Raw genomic sequence first — 20,907 nt, 5'->3', positions numbered from 1 at the left:
GCTGGCGTCACCGTAGCGCGCCGACCTGTGGTGGCGCGGCTGAGTGGATAGGAGCGGAGCTGGGGGGTGAGGGGGAAGAGGACGCGCGGAGCGGGGAGGGAGGAGGCCAGACGAGGCGGGGGGAGGGGGAGCAGCGGTGGCGCAAGCCGCGCGGAGCCGCGCAGCCCGGGTCCGCTGCCGCCACCCGCCCCAGGCAGCAGAGCCGGCGCCCCAGCGGCCCCCGGAACACCTCAAAGCGGACGAAGGAGTCCATGTTGGGGAACTTGGCGGCGGCGTGACGGGGACCTAGGGACCTGCAGTGGGGCCGCCGCCGCCGGAGCCAGCGCCTCGACCTCAGTCTGAGGTAAACACGGGCCGACCCTGGGGGTGGACGGGCGCGGGCAGCTGTCGGGGCGGGGTGGGGGTTACGGGCCGGCGCAGAGCCGGTGAGCGGGCCCGGGGCGTCGGGAGGGCGGACAAAGTTTGGAATCCGCGCGGCCCAGGCGGCGTTCTGCGTACGGAGGAAAGTTGAAGCCGCTTCTCGAAGCGGGGAAAGCTGCGGCGGGGAGGGCCCCCGGGGAGGGCCCCCCTTCCCTCTCGCCACCCCACGAGGGCGGCCCCGTTTCGGCCGCCGCCGCCTCGCTGTCAGTATCCCGTCCCACTTCCTCCTTGTGGCCTACCCGCCTCCCGCCGCCTCCGCCGGCGCAGCCCGTACCCGCCCGGGGGTCCTGGGGGAGTGGGTTGAGGCTAGAGGCTCAGCTACAGGGTCGCCACACGTCCACCCCCTCCCTCCGGGGAAACGTGTCCTGCTGGGCTTCCGGGCGCTCCCTGACCCCCGCGCCCGCTTGACTTGGGAGACTTTGCTTTTGTCAATAGCGTCCAAGCCCGCTTGTGAAACCAAACTTTACTGCGCCGTGACCTCTCGGAGTGCGCGACTAGGGAAGTGCCGGCCCTTCTGAGCAGCCGCGTTACCCCATGCCCTGAATTTCAAACTCTTCTCCCACCGCCGATTTTTAAACCAATTTCCTGGACTGACAACAAAAGGGCCAGGAGATCTCAACTTAGCTGCACCAGTCGCCCCTCCTCAGATACTAGGAATTTTGAACTATTAAAGTCAAATCTTAGAGATGGCTGGCCGTCTTGCTCCCCCTGCTCCCCATTTTGAAAAATGGTTCTAAAAGTAAGCGCCTGATTTAGAGTAGTTGATTAAAACATTCAGACTCGAACGCGGAATTTTAAAATATCCTCAAAGTATTTCTGTACCGCATTACCTAAAGTGTCTACGAGGTGAGCGTTTTTCATTCATTTTGGATTGCATTTGAACATTTTTGTCATACTACTAGTGAACTGAGATTTTTAGGCAAAACTGACCAAAACGTTTTTAATGTAATGCTTTGGCTAGTAGATGCTGTTCTAAAATTTTCCCAATTTGGGAAATTCACTGAATATTGGAAAGAGCATGTTTAATAGATGCATTTTTTTCGTTTTAAAAGAGAAGCTAATTCATACATATATGACCACTTACCTCAGTAGCAAGATATTGAAGTACATTCTTAAATAACTGGTGGTTTTTGTGTTTTATTGGTATTAAAATTTTGATATGTAATCAAGTCTTTTTCCAGACTGTTGCTTTCTATTTCCTGTTTCTTTGGCAGTTGGCTTAATCATTTCACTTTTTTTGCTCTTGGCTAAGAGCTTCAGTAAAAAATTTGTGGGACTTTTGTTTTTGTTGTTTAACTTACTGGGCAGAAGAAATGAAACTGTCTTTGGATTTCTTTTGTCTTATACTATCCTATCAAAGATAATCTGAATTTACTTTGTGTTTTGTTTATGCAATATGAAGGTTTTTTTTAAAAATTAGCAATTCTTATTGTAACTGCATTTTTTCGCTGTATTATTTTTTGGTGCTTGCAAGTACAGTAATAATCATTCCCTTTTACATTCAGATAGTGACCTTTTTGCCTGAGAATTTGAGTACATCTTAAGTTTTTGGCTGGGTAAGATTTGGATGTCTCCTTACTCTAAGTGTATTCATGCTGTAAAGACACTCTTCACTATGTTAAGGGGGGAAAGAACTGTGGAAGAAAATGGAAAATTGTTCCTAAATATGCTGCCTGAAACATATGTCATGGAGAAATTTTTAAGGGAAATTTTTTTGTATGCCTTTAGGCAGTGGTAACGGGGTCCTTGGGTTAAGATTGAAACTTTTCAGAGATCATTCAGCTTCCCCATAATCCTTTGGGCACTAACCAATACTTTAAACAGTTTTCTTTAAAAGCTGTGCTGTTAATCAGAGATAGGGTGAATCAGTGTTGTTACATGATGTTGATTCATCAGTAGCATCTTTTAGTAATAAGAGAGTGCAGAATTATCCTACTCATCTATCTAATACTGAACTTTTATTTTTTTTAGTTTTCATCAGTGAGAAATAGCTGTAAAACCTTACTAAGGAGAGTGGCAGGCATAAAAGTAATAGTCAGCCCTAGAATAATTTTCATTGTAACTTCCTTTTAGTAAGCTCTGCCATCATTTATGCTTGTCCTTTAGTGATGTAAATTGGATCTTGACTTACCTTGCCCAGTGAAATAATTTTTTTTTTAAATTAATTTATTTTATTTTTGGCTGAGTTGGGTTTTCATTGCTGCTCACAGACTTTCTCTAGTTGTGGCGAGCAGGGGCTACTCTTCATTGCGGTGCGCGGGCTTCTCAGTGCGGTGGCTTCTCTTGTTGCGGGGCACGGGCTCTAGGCGCGCAGGCTTCAGTAGTTGTGGCACGCGGGCTCAGTAGTTGTGGCACACGGGCTTAGTTGCTCCGCGGCATGTGGGATCTTCCCAGACCAGGGTCAAACCCATATCCCCTGCATTGGCAGGTGGATTCTTAACCACTGTGCCACCAGGGAAGCCCCAGTGAAATAATCTTAATTGTATCCTCTATCCTGAAGAGTAAGTTAATAGCTTTGTATCTTATCTTGCATCCGAGTGCTAACTTTTAGTAACACTGACTAGAGCCTAGAGTTAAAATACCCTTTATCATTTTATTGCTGTTCCCAAGACTCATCTTTGCATTGTTGTGGTCCTCGCTTTTCTTATTTAAAGCTGTGGCTTTGTAATTCCTAGTACTTAAGCACATAAAAGTTCAATATAAAATGTAAAAACAGCATTGTCATCGCTCACAAAATAATGTCCTAGAAGGTTTCACCATGACCTTTCTTCCCCTAGAATCTTTGACACTCAACAGCCAGAGTGATCCTGATAAAATATATCAGATCATGTCACTTCTCTTCTCAAATGGCTTCCCTTCTCAGTCGTAGTAAAATCCATAATCCTTATTATGGTCTCCCAGGCTCTGAGCCTTTTGAGTCTCTTCATCCTCTCTGACTTCATTACTTCACTCTTTCTATTCTACTATTGAGATGTTCTTTGACTACTCCGTAAAACACAGGCCCTCCTCCCACATTTCTTAGCCCTTTTTAAGCCAGATTTTTCTCCATAGCACTTAACACTTCCCAAGATACTGTAGAATTTACTAACTTAAGTTTATTATGTTTTTTTCTTTACTCAAATGCAAGTTCTATGAGAATGGGGTTTGTCAGTTTGGGTCACTGTTTTGTCCCCAAACACTGAACAATGTCTGACTTACAGTAGATACTTAACAAATACGTAATGAATTAACGTGCTTTCAGCTAGAAAACATTAAAAATAGTAAGTGTGGTTTGAAACTTGAGACTATGCAAGTCTCATTCTTTTGCATAAACTACTGATATAACTTGGAAAAAAGAGATGCTAAAATGGAATCACAGTGGCCTCTAACATTAAAAAAAAAAAAGAAAGAAAAAAGTTTGTTGGAGGAATGTGAGCTCCCAAAGAATACTGTGAAGGTCAGAGAGGAGGTGAGTGTGGTATTACAGAAACCAAAGGAAGAGAGTATTTCAAGGGGAGAGTAGAGTCAAGTGATGATGAGAGTTGAATAAGGTGAGAGCTGAAAGATTTTTCTTTGGGGAATCCCCTGGTGGTCCAGTGGTTAGCCCTCCACACTCTCACTGCTGAGGGCCCGGGTTCGATCCCTGGCCTGGGAACTAAAGTCCCACAAGCTGCGTGGTGCGGCCAAAAAAAAAAAAAAAAAGAGGTTTTTGTTTACGTTTAACAACATGGAGCTCATTGGGCTTTCTTTCTTTATTTATTTATTTATTTATTTATTTATTTATGGCTGTGTTGGGTCTTCGTTTCTGTGTGAGGGCTTTCTCTAGTTGCGGCAGGCGGGGGCCACTCTTCATCGCGGTGCATGGGCCTCTCACTATCGCAGCCTCTCTTGTTGCGGAGCACAGGCTCCAGACGCGCAGGCTCAGTAATTGTGGCTCACGGGCCCAGTTGCTCCGTCACATGTGGGATCTTCCCAGACCAGGGCTCGAACCCGTGTCCCCTGCATTGGCAGGCAGATTCTCAACCACTGCGCCACCAGGGAAGCCCCATTGGGCTTTTGAACAAGCAGGATAGTAAGCTTATTTTTAAACCGATGCTCCAGTAATTGCGTAACTAGGTCTAAAAGTACTGGGATCAAAGATTAAGAAATTATCTACTCACATTACAGAAGAGACTTCATGTTTATCAGATATTTACTGTGTACCAAACACTCTGTTCTAGACATTTTGCATGAATTTTCATTTGATCTTTTCAGCAGCCTTGCAGTATTGGTTGTATTTAATCCATTTTACAGAAAGGAGTCTGAGGCTCTGGAGAAGTTAAGAAGTAAGATGACTTGCTAAGTGTCAGAGCACTTGCTAAGAATCTATACCCAAGTCCATCTGACTCTTTGGCCTTTAGTTAGTTGCTATGTCAGTTGACCTCCCAAACTCTGCATCAGTGTTGTCTAGTAGTAGAACTTCCTGTGATGATGGAAGTGTTCTGTATCTCTGCTGCCCAATATAGTAGCTGATAGTAACTGTAGTAGGTAGTGGCTGTTGAACACTTGAAATATAGCCAGTGCAGTCGGGGAACAGAATAGTGGTACTGTGTTGGACAGTGCAGATATAGATCAAAAGAATCCCATGAATAATAAAGCAGAGTCTTTTCTTATTATAAGAAGAGATGGAAACACATATTCCTCATTTGAAAGGAGTACTGTTTTGCTTATATTCTAGTTTTAGATGCTGTAAATGAATATAAGTAATCTTCTTTTCCTTTTTTTTTTTTAAACAATCTCAAACTGTCAGAAAAGTTGCAAGTGCAATGCAAAGAACTTTTCCCCCAAAGCTATTTGAGAGTAAGTTGCAGATGCAGTCTCATCACCCCAAACAAGGACAAGGACTTTCTTTCTGTTACATAAACAATATTAAAATTAGGAAATTAACCTTGCTATATTACTACCATATAACCCTCAAACCTAATCCAAGTTTTGCCAGTTTTCACGGTAATTTCCTCTATAACAAAATGATCCAGTTCAGAATTTTGTGTTGCATTCATTGAATTGTAATGTCCTTCAACCTAGAACAATTCCTTAGCCTTTTATTGATTTTCATGACCTTGACACTTGGAAAGATTACAGGTCAGTTTTGTTGTAAAATTTCTCTCGATTTGGATTTGCCTGATATTTCTTCATGATTGGATTCAGACTGTGCATTTTTTGGTAGGAGTATCACAGTGATGATACTGTTTTCTCATGGCATCCTGTCAGATGGCATAATACAGTGTCTATTTGTCCTCTTACTGATGATGTGCACTTTGATCTCTTAATTAAGGTGAAGTCTCCCAAGCTTCTTCACTGGCAAGTTTTTTTCCTGTCTTAGTAATTAATAAGTACTTTGTGGGGAAGTATTTTGAGACTATATTAAGCCCATTCCTTATCAAACTTGCTATTTGTTGATTCTCAGATTGTCCCAGCTTTGGCCAGTGAAAGCCCCTTCAAGCTAGTTTCTGTGTTCTTTTGACTTGCTTTGAGCACTTCCTTACTTTTTGACACAAGAAAATGTTCCAGGCTCACCTTAAACTTTCCTTGCCACAGCCCTGGAATCAACCATTTCTCCAAGGAGTGGTTTCTTTTAGTGGAGAAAGGAGTTTAGCAACCAAGATTTGAGCGCTGTATTTATGTCTCCATCTATATGTAAAAAACCATGAGTTGGTACCAGTTTCTCCAATTTCAATACACAGTGTTTGCTTTAGTTTTCTCCTTCTCAAAATGTATAACTCCTTTCTCTTAAAAGGAATAGCCTAGCTCCCATTATCATCCTTAGTGTTTTTACTTACATCATCAATCCCCGGTATGTAGCCAGTTTCCCATCGCCACTGCTGCTTTCTCCCCCGTCTTGCATAACATTTTCACTCTACTTTGGCTCTGACACCTTGTGCCAGGATGCATTCCTCATTCCAGGCTTCTCTTATACCTCATGCAGAGCATCTTGCCATTCTGCTTGAGTTCTAGTACCTCACTCTGGGTTCTTTCACCATCCCTCATGAGGACACCTTGGTCACAGAGTTGGGTTCCAACACATCCAGGAAGAATAGCAGCATACAGACATGTTCTTTTAAGGATTATACTTACTTGTTTTTACAAAAGATTATTACACCAAAAGTTATAGTGAAAATTAATGACCAGATATGTTCTCAACTTTTAATTTAACCCCCCTTGAGATTCTCACATCTCTTAGTGATAAGACTGATCTTCCTCCTTATTTTTCCTTTTACCTTAGAGTTCTCAGATGTACTTTTGAGAGAGTCTTCTTAATGTAATTTTAGCAGTAAGGTAAAAATTAGTTGAGTTCTTTTGTGTGTAGGTTTTGGAGTCAATCAGACCTGGCTTTGAATGCTGATTGTCCCATATACTACTGATTGTCACCTTTCCTAGGTGACTTAATCAATGTCCCAGTTTCCTCACCTATTTTAATTTTAAGTAACATTTACCTGAGTCCAGTGGTAATAGCAGCTAACTCCATCTCTATCTTTCATCCCCTTAAGTTAGCTCTGTTTAGTGAGTGATTATCAAGCCTTTTTAGCAGTGTTCTAGTATTGAATCTTGGTGGTGGTTTAATTTAGAATGTACTGTGGTATGTGTTTTGAGGGTTAAATGTGCAAAGGTGTGCCAGAGTATTCAGTTCATTTCCTGATAAAAAGTAGGCATTCTCTCTACCTTTAGTTCTGTGCTCCAGGTTTGTTGATATCTATGTGTCTATTAGGTCTGGGGATGAAACATGGCCTTTGCTCTTGGGGAGCTTAGTCCTAATCAGGCCTTCTTTATTGCTCCCCAGTGTTGTTTGTATTTTTTCCTAACTAGTTTTCCATAGCTTCCTCGCTTTCCCCACTTTCTGCTGCTGGATTATTTTCGAAACTCCCGATTTAAACATCTCAGAAACTACTCTCAAAATAGATAAGTGAGAGAGAGGTGGACTTTTCCTTAGTGATTCTCTACTTTTTACAAAACACAATTTAAGTCCTACCTTGGACTTAAAGTCCCTTTACATTCTGGCCCATAATTGTGTCTTTGCCCTTATCTTCTATTAGTGTTCTAAATGAATTCTTTCTGACTAAATTAGTCCTGAAAAGTGACCTGTACCTCACATTTGGCACTTAGCATATGCTATTTTGTTGTTCATCTTTTGTATCCTATTTTTGCACTTCCACTTTTTGAAAGGATATAGTATCTTAATCTATCTTTGTAGTCCAATGCCAGGCTCAATACCCTAACCATAGTAGTAGTTTAGCAGCTTAAAGTAAACAAAAACAGAAATATAAACGTTAAAAAGAGCAGCCACAGCAACATTGCTTTGAAAATTCTCTGGGATCAGTGAAACAGCTTACAAATGATACATGATTTGTTAACATAAATATTTTGTATGCCTGGATGGCCTGTCAAGAAAATTGTTTCTTTAAACTACTGTTCTAACTGGGAATAAAATATTAATAACTTAAAATTTTGTGAGCTATCATTCACCTGAAAACCTTATCATAGAAAAGCCTTCTTCAGGGGCTTCCCTGGTGGTGCAGTGGTTAAGAATCTGCCTGCCGGGCTTCCCTGGTGGCGCAGTGGTTGGGAGTCTGCCTGCCAATGCAGGGGACGTGGGTTCGAGCCCTGGTCTGGGAGGATCCCGCATGCCACGGAGCAACTGGGCCCGTGAGCCACAATTGCTGAGCCTGCGCGTCTGGAGCCTGTGCTCCGCAATAAGAGAGGCCGCGATGGTGAGAGGCCCGCGCACCGCGATGAGGAGTGGTCCCCACTTGCCGCAACTGGAGAAAGCCCTCGCACGGAAACGAAGACTCAACACAGTCATAAATAAATAGATAGATAGATAGATAGATAGTGAATTTCTAAAAAAAAAAAGAATCCGCCTGCCAATGTAGGGGACATGGATTTGAGCCCTGGTCTGGGAAGATCCCACATGCCGCGGAGCACCTAAGCCCATGCGCCACAACTCCTGAGCCTGCGCTCTAGAGCCCGCGAGCCACAACTACTGAAGCCCGCGCATCACAACTACTGAAGCCCGCGCGCCTAGAGCCTGTGCTCCGCAACAAGAGAAGCCACCGCAGTGAGAAGCCCGCACACTGCAACGAAGAGTAGTCCCCGCTCACCACAACTAGAGAAAGCCCGCGCGCAGCAACGAAGACCCAATGCAGCCAAAAATACATAAATGAATGAATTTATTAGGGGGAAAAAAAGGCTTCAGATAGGACAGCTTTAATGATTTAGGCCATATTTCTTTAGGAACTGTTTGTTGTACATGTCCAGTTACTTGGACATAAACATGAGTAATATGAGGAAGATGCATGAAACAAAATATCTTTATTGTTTCAAAACTGCTACAGAATTAGATAAAACTGAAACAGAACATGAAGGAGAAACAAATTCAATCAAGCCCTTAAAAGAAGTTTATAGTATGTTTCATATTAATATAGCCATTTCAACTTTCTTTGATTATTACTTGCATGATGTAATTTTTTCCCATACTTTTATTTCTGTACTTTTATTTACTATGTCCTTATGTTTAAAGTGAGTTTCTCGCCCCCCCCCCCCCCCCCATGATGTCACGCTTCCCTCCTGGCTGTTCCTAAAGGCAGCCATGGAGCTCAATAAAATTTACTTTCCTGGAAAAAGAAAATAAAGTGAGTTTCTTGCAGACAGCATGTCAGTCTTTTTAACAATCCAATCTGACAATCTCTTAATATATTTAGATTATTTGCATTTAATGTAATTATTGATATGGTATGCTCCTTTGTTCCCCATTTACTGCCTTTTTTTCATTCTCATCCTAGGGCTTTTTTTTTTTTTTTTTTAAACATATACATATATCTATTCTTTTTCAGAGTCTTTTCCTGTATAGGTTATTACAGAGTATTGAGTAGAGTTCCTTGTGCTATACAGTAGGTCTTTGTTGATTATGTTTTATATACAGTAGTCTGTATATGTTAACCCCAACTTCCTAATTTGTGCTTTCCCCACCCCCAACCCTTCCCCTTTGGTAACCATAAGTTTGTTTTCTGAGTCTGTGAGTCTCTTTCTGTTTTGTAAATAAGTTCATTTGTATCATTTTTTAAGATTCCACATATAAGTGATATCATGTATGTCTTTCTCTGTCTGACTTACTTCACTTAGTATGATAATCTCTAGGTCCATCCATGTTGCTGCAAATGGCATTATTTCATTCTTTTTTAATGGCTGAGTAATATTCCATTGTATACATGTACCACATCTTCTTTATCCATTCCTCTGTCAATGGACATTAGGTGCTTCTATGTCTTGGTTATTGTAAATAGTGCTGCAGTGAACATTGGGGTCCATGTATCTTTTTGAATTATGGTTTTCTCTGGATATATGCCCAGGGGTACGATTGCTGGATTATATGGCAGCTCTGTTTTTAGTTTCTTAAGGAATCTTCATACTGTTCTCCATAGTGGCTATACCAATTTAAATTCCTACCAACAGTGTAGGAGGGTTCCCTTTTCTCCACACCCTGTCCTGTTTGTAGACTTTTTGATGATGGGCATTCTGACCAGTGTGAGGTTGTTGTAGTTTTAATTTGCCTTTTTCTAATGCTTAGCGATGTTGAGCATCTTTTCATGTGCCAATTGGCCATCTGTATGTCTTTGGAGAAATGTCTATTTAGATCTTCTGCCCATTTTTTGATTGGGTTGTTTTCTTGATATTGAGCTGCAAGAGCTGTTTGTATATTTTGTAGATTAATCCCTTGCTGGTTGCATCTTTTGCAAGTATTTTCTCCCATTCTGTGTGTTGTCTTTTTGTTTTGTTTATGGTTTCCTTTGCTGTGCAAAAGCTTTTAAGTTTAATTGGGTCCTATTTGTTTATTTTTGTTTTTATGTTCATTACTCTAGAAGGTGGATCCAAGTAAGTCAGTCTTTTTAACAATCCAATCTGACAATCTCTTAATTGGTATAGATTATTTACATTTAATGTAATTATTGATGTGATATGTTCCTTTGTTCCCCATTTACTGCCTTTTTTGGACTAGGTGAATATATTTTAGTATTCTACTTTAAATTTATCTTTGGCCCTTTTTTTGGGCTGCATCTCTTTGCATTATTTTTTAGTGGTTGCTTGAGATCTTCTCGTGACAACTTGAAATGTGCCTAGTTTGAATTGAAGTGTGCAGTAAATATAAAATACACACTAGATTTAAAAGACTTACTACCACAAAAATAATATAAAATGTCTCATTTAATACATTTTTTATTGATTATATGTTGCAGTATTAGTATTTGGACATAATAGGATTAGTAAAATTTATGAAATTGATTTTATCTGTTTTAACTTTTAAAATATGGCTACTAGAAAATTTTAAATTATATATGCAGCTCACATTATATTTCTGTTGGACAATACTGCTCTAGGGATCATAATATATATGCCAGAAGATTTACTTAGAATTCATATTTACTGGTTGAACTAAATGCAGAAGCCCTGTAATTCCCCAGTGACATTTATCTTATGTTGTTGTATGTATTACACATATACATGCAATGAAAACCCCATTAGACAATTATACAATTTTTGCTTTCAATAATCATATACTTTTTAAAAGGACTTTAGAGGAGAAAAAGTAGTTTCTTAAATATTCCTAAATATTTACTATTTTGTTGTTGTTCTTTGTTAACGAAACTTCAGTTTTCTCTCGTGTTATTTCTCTTCAGCCTGAAGCACTTCCTTTAGCCTGTCTTTTAAAGTAGCCCTGCTGGTGATAAATTTTCTTAGTTTTTCTTCACTGAAATGTCTTTTCCATTTTCATTTTGTTTTTCTTTTGAGTTAGTCTTATTTGATGTACACAAAACTTTGTCAGTTTTTAAATTTGTGCCTTTCACCAAGTTAGGGAGGTTTTTTGGACGTTATTTCTTGAAATATTTTTTCCTGTTCCAATCTCTTTCTCCTTTTTCTGGACATGATTAGAACTTTGGATGTTGTCCATAGGACCCTGAGACTCTTCATTTTCTTTCAGTCTTTTATTTCTCTGTTCTTCAAATTAGATCACTTCTATTGTATCTTCACATTCACTGACTCATTCCTTTGCATTTCCATCCTGTTGTTGAGATCTTATTTCAGACATTGTAGTTTTCACTTCTGAAATTTCCATTTGTTTCTTTTTTTTTTTTAATATAGTTACTATTTATCTGCTGAACCTCTGTCTTGCTATTCATTTCTGAAGTGTTACTTTTTTCCCCATGGAGCATAACTTATTTATATATTTAATTTAAAATCATTCCTGACAAATGTGTTGAGTAAATATTATCTAAGGTTATTATACATATTAATAAATCATTCATTCAAAGCTGTTTATTGGGCACTCATTTGAAGGCATGGTGCTGGATCCTGGGTTATATAGTGAATAAGGCAGATAACAGCTTAATAATTTTATAGTCATTTGAGTCATTAAGGGTGTTACTGCTTCTCATTGTTTGAATATTTTTAATATTTAGTGACTTGGATTAATATTTGTTTTATTTTCTGGCAAAAGGCTAGTGAGTTCCAATCCTACTACTTACCACTGGCTTTGAGACCTTGGACAAGTTACTTAATTTCACTGTATGTAAAATGGAGATACCTTCTTCAAAAAATACTGTAACAGTTAAATGAGATAACTTATGATATATCAGAAAGTAATGGCTACACCAGGACCAGATGGCTTCACAGGCAAATTCTATCAAACATTTAGAGAAGAGCTAACACCTATTCTTCTCAGACTCTTCCAAAATATAGCAGAGGGAGGAACACTCCCAAACTCATTCTACAAGGCCACCATCACCTTGATACCAAAACCAGACAAAGATGTCACACAAAAAAACTACAGGCCAATATCACTGATGAACATAGAGGCAAAAATTCTTAATAAAATACTAGCAAACAGAATCCAGCAGTACAGTAAAAGGATCATACACCATGATCAAGTGGGGTTTATTCCAGGAATGCAAGGATTCTTCAGTATACGCAAATCATTCAATGTGATACACCATTTTAACAAATTGAAGGATAAAAACCATATGATAATCTCAGATGCAGAAAAAGGTTTTGACAAAATTCACCACCCATTTATGAAAAAAACCCTCCAAAAAGTAGGCATAGAGGGAACCTACCTCAACATAATGAAGGCCATATATGACAAACCCACAGCCAACATCGTTCTCAATGGTGAAAAACTGAAACCATTTCCTCTAAGATCAGGAACAAGACAAGGTTGCCCACTCTTACTGCTATTATTCAACATAGTTTTGGAAGTTTTAGCCACAGCAATCAGAGAAAAAGAAATAAAAGGAATCCATATTGGAAAAGAAGAAGTAAAACTGTCAACTGTTTGTAGATGACATGATGCTATACATAGGGAATCCTAAAGATACTACCAGAAAACTACTAGAGCTAGTCAATGAATTTGGTAAAGTAGCAAGATACAAAATTAATGCACAGAAATCTCTTGCATTCCTGTACACTAACGATGAAAAATCTGAAAGAGAAATTAAGGAAACTCCCATTTACCGTTGGAACAAAAAGTATCAAATACCTAGGAATAAACCTACCTAAGGAGACAAAAGACCTGTACGCAGAAAACTATAAGACACTGATGAAAGAAATTAAAGGTGATACAAACAGATGGAGAGATATACCATGTTCTGGGATTGGAAGAATCAACATTGTGAAAATGACTGTACTACCTAAAGCAATCTACAGATTCAGTGCAATTCCTATCAAATTACCTATGGCACTTTTCACAGAAATAGAACAAAAAATTTCACAATTTGTATGGAAACACAAAAGATCCCGAATAGCCAAAGCAGTCTTAAGAAAGAAAAACGGAGCTGGAGGAATCAGGCTCCCTGACTTCGGACTGTACTACAAAGCTACAGTAATCAAGACAGTATGGTACTGGCACAAAAATAGAAATATAGATCAGTGGAACAGGATAGAAAGCCCAGTGATACATCCACGCACATATGGTCACCTTATCTTTGATAAAGGAGGCAAGAATATACAATGGAGAAAAGACAGTCTCTTCAATAAGTGGTGCTGGGAAAACTGGACAGCTACATGTAAAAGAATGAAATTAGAACACTCCTTAGCACCATACACAAAAATAAACTCAAAACGGATTAAAAAGCTAAATGTAAGGCCAGACACTGTAAAACTCTTAGAGGAAAATATAGGCAGAACACTCCATGACATAAATCACAGCGAGATCCTTTTTGACCCACCTCCTAGAGTAAGGGAAATAAAAACAAAAATAAGCAAGTGGGACCTAATAAAACTTAAAAGCTTTTGCACAGTAAAGGAAACCATAAATAAGACAAAAAGAGAGCCCTCAGAATGGTAGAAGATATTTGCAAATGAAGCATCTGACAAAGGATTAATCTCCAAAATATACAAAGCAGCTCATGCAGCTCAATATCAAAAAAACAAACAACCCAATCCAAAAATGGGCAGAAGACCTAAATAGACATTTCTCCAAAGAAGATGTACAGATTGCGAACAAACACATGAAAGGATGTTCCACATCACTAATCATTAGAGAAATGCAAATCAAAACTGCAATGAGGTATCACCTCACACCGGTCAGAATGGCAATCATCAAAAAATCTACAAACAATAAATGCTGGAGAGGGTGTGGAGAAAAGGGAATCCTCCTGCACTGTTGGTGGGAATATAAAGTGATACAGCCACTATGGAGAAAAGTATGTAGGTTCCTTAAAAAACTAAAAACAGAACTACCATATGACCCAGCAGTCCCACTACTGGGCATATACCCTGAGAAAACCATAATTCAAAAAGAGACATGTACTGCAATGTTCATTGCAGCACTGTTTACAGTAGCCAGGACATGGAAGCAACCTGAGTGTCCATTGACAGGTGAATGGATAAAGAAGATGTGGCACATATATAAATGGAATATTAGCCATAAAATGAAACAAAATTGAAATATTTGTAGTGAGGTGGCTGGACCTAGAGTCTGTCATACAGAGTGAAGTAAGTCAGAAAGAGAAAAACAGATACCGTATGCTAACACATATATATGGAATCTAAAAAAAAAAAAAAAAGTGGTTCTGATGAACCTAGGGGCAGGACAGGAATAAAGACTCAGACGTAGAGAATGGACTTGAGGACACAGGGAGGGGGAAGGGTAAGCTGGGACAAAGTGAGAGAGTGGCATGGACCTATATACACTACCAAATGTAGATAGCTAGTTGGAAGCAGCTGAATAGCACAGGGAGATAAGCGAGGTGCTTTGTAACCACCTAGAGGGGAGGGGTAGGGAGGGTGGGAGGGAGACGCAAGAGGGAGGGGATATGGGGACATATATATACATATAGCTGATTCACTTTGTTAAACAGCAGAAACTAACACACATTGTAAAGCAATTAATACCGCAATAAAGGTGTTAAAAAAAAAAAAAAGGGAAAGTAATGGCTAGAAACAGTGTGCAAATCACAGCCAAAAGTCCAGTTCTTGGGGCATTTGAAGCCCCAAAAATAAGATTAAATTTCGGAGAGAATCCCAGATCTGCCCATGCCTGATGCTAGCATGGAAAAGTGTTGTGTTTTTTTTTCCGCTTTTTTTAAAAGTAAGTTTTCATGGTATGTAATAAGATTTCTAGGTTAGAATAGTAGTGTATCATAGGAGTAGGATTGTGAAATGCCTCTTTAAATTATGTGTGAAAAATTCATTTGAGAACACATTCATCATATACTTACATAACATAATAAAATTGTGTTTGTCTCTGAGATGGCTACCTAGGTTGAGTTTAAGAAATTCTGATAATAGGCATAGCTAGAGTAAAGAGAGAGTGGATGTCCTGTGTACTATACATAACAGTTGCTCCCCCCTCCCCCCGTATTAGTTTCACTATAGCAACTTGTACCAATTTGGAAGGGATTAGTACAAAGGAAGTGACATTTCTTGAGGAACCAGTCAAAGAATGACATTTAACATCTGTGCAAAAAAGAGACTGATTTCTAGAGTTGAAATTCTATAATGTAAGGTTTTTATAATCTTGTTTAAACAGAACAGAGCAATATTTCAGAAGCAATGTTTTTGAACCTTGTCCTTTTACCCCCACTGCTGTGGATGAAATTCATTTCCATTCCTCTGTAACAAGCATTTGTGTGTGGTATTTTATTGTGTTTCCTCTCCTATAATTCTTAGGATTTGTTTATTTGCGAATGTTTCCTGTGCCTTACATAATTTTCCCATCTCCTTTTTTGGGAGGTAGGTAGACAGGGATTACCATTTAAATTCAGGAGTCTCTCTAAGGTAGATTAAAGGTTAAATTAAAGAAATGGTCTATAGTTTTTCTGTTTGGGGTTAGAAGAAAAGTATAAAAAGACTCCAGTTCTTTCTCTACTTCCTTGCTTCCTTCCAGGATCCCCTTTCCTCTTGGTTATTCTGCCCAGATATAAGAGTACATTGCTCTTGATCACAAGGGCTCCTGTAGTCCTCTTGGGAGGTTTGTTGTGAGGTGAGTCTCTAACACCTCATTGTTCTTTTTGCTTTTTTGTCTCTAGTAGGCATAAGGTTTAATCTTCTAAATGTAAACTCTGCTTTTCCAGACCTGTAACTCTTGCCTTCAGCAGACCTGTAATAAATGTTGAGGAATGGGTGATGGAAAGAAACAAAAATGTAAGAGCTTTAGGTTTGCCTTTATCATTTAAATTAGTGCTTTAGTAAATGGGGTTGAGAAAATGGAGGTGAGAATCTCAAGGACAAATGAGGATTACATAATCACTTCCTTCTTCTATTCTCTCCTCCATACCTTAGGCAGGGGTGGGATTTATTAGAGAAGAACTGCATAAATATATATTGAAATTATTAGAGTACATACAACATGCTGCTGTTCTATAATTGTTTCTCATTTGGAGAAATAGTGGAAGCCTGTCATATTATTATGGTATCTTTATCAAACTCTTTAGGGTTAAACTATCCAAGCATGTAGAAGGCACTCATTTTTCTTTTTTAATTAAAGTACTGCATTGTAGGAATAATCTTCTCATAGAGTGGACAACTGTCACATAAGAGTAACCCAACTGGGAGACATCTATAGTGCCTGTCTTCCCCCATACAATGAAAAACTTGCTAGCTCTATACCATCACTAGGGTCTTAGAACGGATCTCTTTTTATAGTTCTGTCTTAGAATTTAGTGGGGTTGTGAAGTTGTGTCTGTTGCTTTTAATCTCTGTGTCTCCCCAAGCAATAGGTATGTGTTGTCTGTGAGACCTTTCAGTGCTACAGAAATAAAGGAACCCTCAGATACCTCCTCTCAAGCTCAAATGTGGTGATGTAATTTGGGTGGTCTCTGTGTTGGCGATAAAGACTGAGAGTATGAGTGCAGTCGTCAGTGAAAAAGTATCTTTGTTGAAAAAGTTGATTTATATTCTTGCCCATGATTGCTCTGTCATGTTAGTCTTTACTTTTAAAAACATTTTAACATTTATTAACATATAGTAAAATTGACCTTTTTGGGGTATGTAGTTCTGTGAACTTTAATACATGTATAGATTTTTATTACTACCACCAGAGTCAGGATTCAGAATGGTTCCATCACCCCCAGAAAACTCCCTTGTGCTATCTTTGTAGTCTAACCTTCCCCTGACCCAGGCAGCCACTGATAATGGTTCTTCATTACTACAGTTTTGACTTTTTGAGAATGTACTATAAATGCAATTATGTATCAGTAGTAGGTAATCTTTTGAGACTGGCTTCTTTCACTCAGTTTATTGCCTTTAAGATTCATGTAAGTTGTTGAGTGAAACACCAGTTCATTTCTTGTCGTGGCTGAGTAGTATTCCACTGTATGGATGAATGTATCATAGATTGTTCATTTTGATGAGATCTAGTATATCAATTTGTTCTTTTCTTGTACTGTTTTTGTCTGGTTTTGGTATCAGGGTAATGCTGGATTCATAAAATGAATTGGGAAGTATTTATCTTCCAAACTCTGGAAGAGATTGTGTTTTTGAAATGTTTAGTAAAATTCACTAGGGAAATTGTCTGGGGCTGGAGGTTTCTTTTTTGTAAGACTTTTAACTACAAATTCAGTTTCTTTAAATAGTACCGGGGCTATTCAGTGCTATTCTATTTAATTAGTCTTGCTAGAGGTTTCAGTTTTATTGATCTTTTCAAAGAATGAGCTTTTGGTTTTATTGATTTTTTTTTTCTGTTTTTCTGTTTTCAGTTTCATTGATTTCACATTTGTTCTTTAAGGATAATTTCACTAGCTTGAAGATTTTAGGTTTTTAAAGTTATTTTCCATTTTAAACTAAGAATGTTGTTTCACTTCCTTCTGGCCTGTGTCGTTTCTGATGAGAAATCAGTAGTTATTCAAATCATTAACCTATTTTCCCCACATAAGTAATGTATTGTTATTTCAATCTACTTGTAAGATTTTTTTCCTTTGTAATTTTCAGCAGTTTGTCTGTGATGTGTCCAGGAATGAATTTCATTGGAACTATCCTGTGTGAGGTTTATGAGCTCCTCGCATGTAGAGGTTTATGTCTTTCAACAAATTTGGGGAGTTTCCAGCTATTATTTCTTATTATTACTCTCCTTTCCTCCCCCCCACCCCCAGCCCCGCCCCGCACCCACAGTCATTTTCCTCCCCTTCTTGAGCTCTTGACAAGAATGTTAGGGTTTTGGCATTGTTCCACAGTTTCCTGAGGCACTAATGATTTTTTTTTTTTCCCTATGTTTTTCTCTCTGTTGTTTAGATTGGGTAATTTCTGTTGCTCTGTCTTCCAAGTTCACTGACTTTCCATTCTGCTATTGAGTCTGTGCAGTGTATTTTCTATTTCAGTTATTGCATCTTTCAGTTCTAAAATTTTCATTTGGTGGCACTTTATTTCTTTGCTGTGATTTTCTAGCTTTCCATTTGTTTCAAGAGTATTTGATTTTACTTGTTGGAACATTTTTATTATCTGCTTTAAATCTTTGTCAGACAATTGACCCAATGCTGTAATATCTGTGTCTTCATGGTGTTGGTTTCTGTGGGTTGTCTTTTCCCATGAGTGTTTGAGATTTTCCTGGTTCTCTGTATGCCAAGTAATTTTGGACATTTTGAACAACTTACAGGTTACTGTCTCAAGCTCTTTCCTGTCTGTTATATCCATGGTATTTTCTAGATCCCTGGAACATCCCCCCCCCCACCCCCCACACATTTTTCTGTCTTCTGGCTAGAAAGCTCAGTCTTTGTTTACTCCACTGTGATGTATACTTTCCACAGTTGCATCTGGAGCCAAATGACAGGAAGACAGGAGAAAAATCAATGAGATTAGCCCAGAGTTTCTTCAGTCAGAGAGTATGGTACCTTTCCTTTAGAGTTTTAGGCTTCTGCTGACCCTGCTGTTGTCACTGTTGGAGCCATCGCCACCACAGAATTGCTTGGGAACTGGGGCATGGGGAATGAAGAACAGAAAGAAAAAAAAGATTTCCTTCACTCTTGAGTATTGGGAGGCCCCTTTCCTACTCCTTGGGCAGAGCTAGAGGCCTTTTCTTAGACTGCTGGCCCGCACGCGCGCGCTCTCTCTCGTTCTCGCGTGCTCTCTCTCTCTCTCTCTCTCTCACTAGTGGTCACTTTATAGGTTTCAGGCTTCATGAAGCCTAGGCTGGAGGGAAAATTGGATGGGGAAGAAGTTATAAACGCACTACCAGTTTGATAATATATCAGATTTTGGGCTCTTCCCCAATCTACCTGTTATTGCTTACCTTTTAATTTTCAGTTAGCTGCTCCATTTATTCTGTCTAGGTTTTATAGTTTCATTCAGTGAGATTAACAAGGTAGAATGTGCTTATTCCATTTTACACAGAATGGAAACTTCCCAGTCTCACTTATTATCTGTTTTAGAATGTCATGGCAACTTGAATCTCCTTATTTTGTAGTTAAATATGGTTTGTCAATTATATCTTATTTTTTTCAACATATATGTGATCCTGCCATGTATAACAGTGCAAGTTTTGTCAAGGAGATGATGCTACATTAAGTGTAGAAGGAAATGGGAACATTAATTTTTCTTTTAGAGTAATAGCATAGATTTCATGATCTCTTACCAAAATTATATTACATTTGAAAAACTGTTTTCCTATTTTCAATTTAATCTATGTTTTCTGCCTGAGGATTTCTGGCTTGCCTTTCACGTTGGAAATGTTTTAGTTTTTATTCATTTTAACCTTTTAAAAATGATTCGTTTCAATAATAAGGTTATTGGTCATCATAGAGCATAGTATGAGGTGACATCCTTCATATTAGTGGAGTCTTTTGGCACTCACTTCCTGTTGCAGACACTGTAAGAATGTTAGAGACATTCTGAAGGCATATCTTTACTTCCTGGATCGATATATGAAGCTGCTTTTATTATAAAACCTATAAATGTGGATGACTTCAGGTTCTTTATTTTCAGTTTACCTAGTAAACCACAAGACATAGGATTATCTGTTCATCAGTGAATGGTGCTGAGAAAACAAGCCTTTTTTTGGATATAGGTCCAGAATGAAGGAGTTGAATATGGAAAGATTCCTCAAAATTGCTACTGTTGATCAACTGCTGACAAGCAACCAAGTCACTGATAACCCTGTCAAAAACTGAACTAGATAGAAAGTATTTCCAGGGCCTGGTATGCAATAGTAACTGAAAGCAGAGTATGTGTCTTAGTCTGTTTGGGTTGCTATAACAAAATACCAAGACTGCGTGGCTTGTAAAGAACGAAATTGGGACTTCCCTGGTGGCTCAGTGGTTAAGAATCCACCTGCCAATGCAGGGGACACGGGTTCAAGCCCTGTTCCAGGAAGATCCCACATACCACAGAGCAACTAAGCCTGTGTGCCACAACTACTGAGCCTGCACTCTAGAGCCTGCGAGCCACAACTACTGAGCCCACGTGCCACAACTACTGAAGCCCGTGTGCCTAGAGCCCATGCTCCACAACAAGAGAAGCCACCGCAATGAGAAGCATGTGCACTGCAACAAAGAGTAGCCCCCGCTCACTGCAACTAGAGAAAGCCTGCACACAGCAACGAAGACCCAACACAGCCAAAAATAAGTAAATTTAAAAAAAAAAGAATGAAATTATTTCTAGAGGCTAAAAGTTCAGGATCAGGGTGCTAGCATGGTTGGGTGAGGGCCCTCTTCCAGGTCTCAGACTTTCCCTTGAATCCTCACATGGTGGAAGGGATTAGGGATCTTTTTGGAGCCTCTTTTATAAGGCACTAATCCCTTTCATGAGGGTTCCACCCTCTTAACTTAAGCACATCCCAAAGGCCCCCCATATTAATAATACCATCACCTTTAGGGATAAGCATTTCACCATGAATTTTGGGAGGATATAAACATTAAGACCATAGCAGTGTGTAAATGAATCCAATAAAACAAAAATTGATTGGGTTTTATATCCATTTCAGTTTTACTGTTGGTTGGTATTTATAAAGGTGGGGTGAAATACAAAGTATTGGCAGGAATGAAAATTTTG

General features: G+C 39.2%; 1 protein-coding gene across 3 annotated transcripts in view; it reads left to right on the top strand.

Moving 5' to 3' along the window:
* The first annotated feature begins 117 nt into the window (after window positions 1-117).
* Window positions 118-20,907, top strand: part of SCAF11 (SR-related CTD associated factor 11) — a 72,385-nt gene continuing 51,595 nt past the window's right edge. For all 3 annotated transcript variants that reach the window (XM_059935725.1, XM_059935724.1, XM_059935723.1), the window contains exon 1: window positions 118-343. The gene's annotated coding sequence lies outside the window, so the exon portion shown is untranslated. The remainder of the gene's footprint in view (window positions 344-20,907) is intronic.

This window comes from Balaenoptera ricei, chromosome 10 (assembly GCF_028023285.1).
Source record: "Balaenoptera ricei isolate mBalRic1 chromosome 10, mBalRic1.hap2, whole genome shotgun sequence".
In the NCBI taxonomy this organism is placed as follows: Eukaryota; Metazoa; Chordata; class Mammalia; order Artiodactyla; family Balaenopteridae; genus Balaenoptera; species Balaenoptera ricei.
This window is presented reverse-complemented; position numbering and strand designations above follow the sequence as displayed.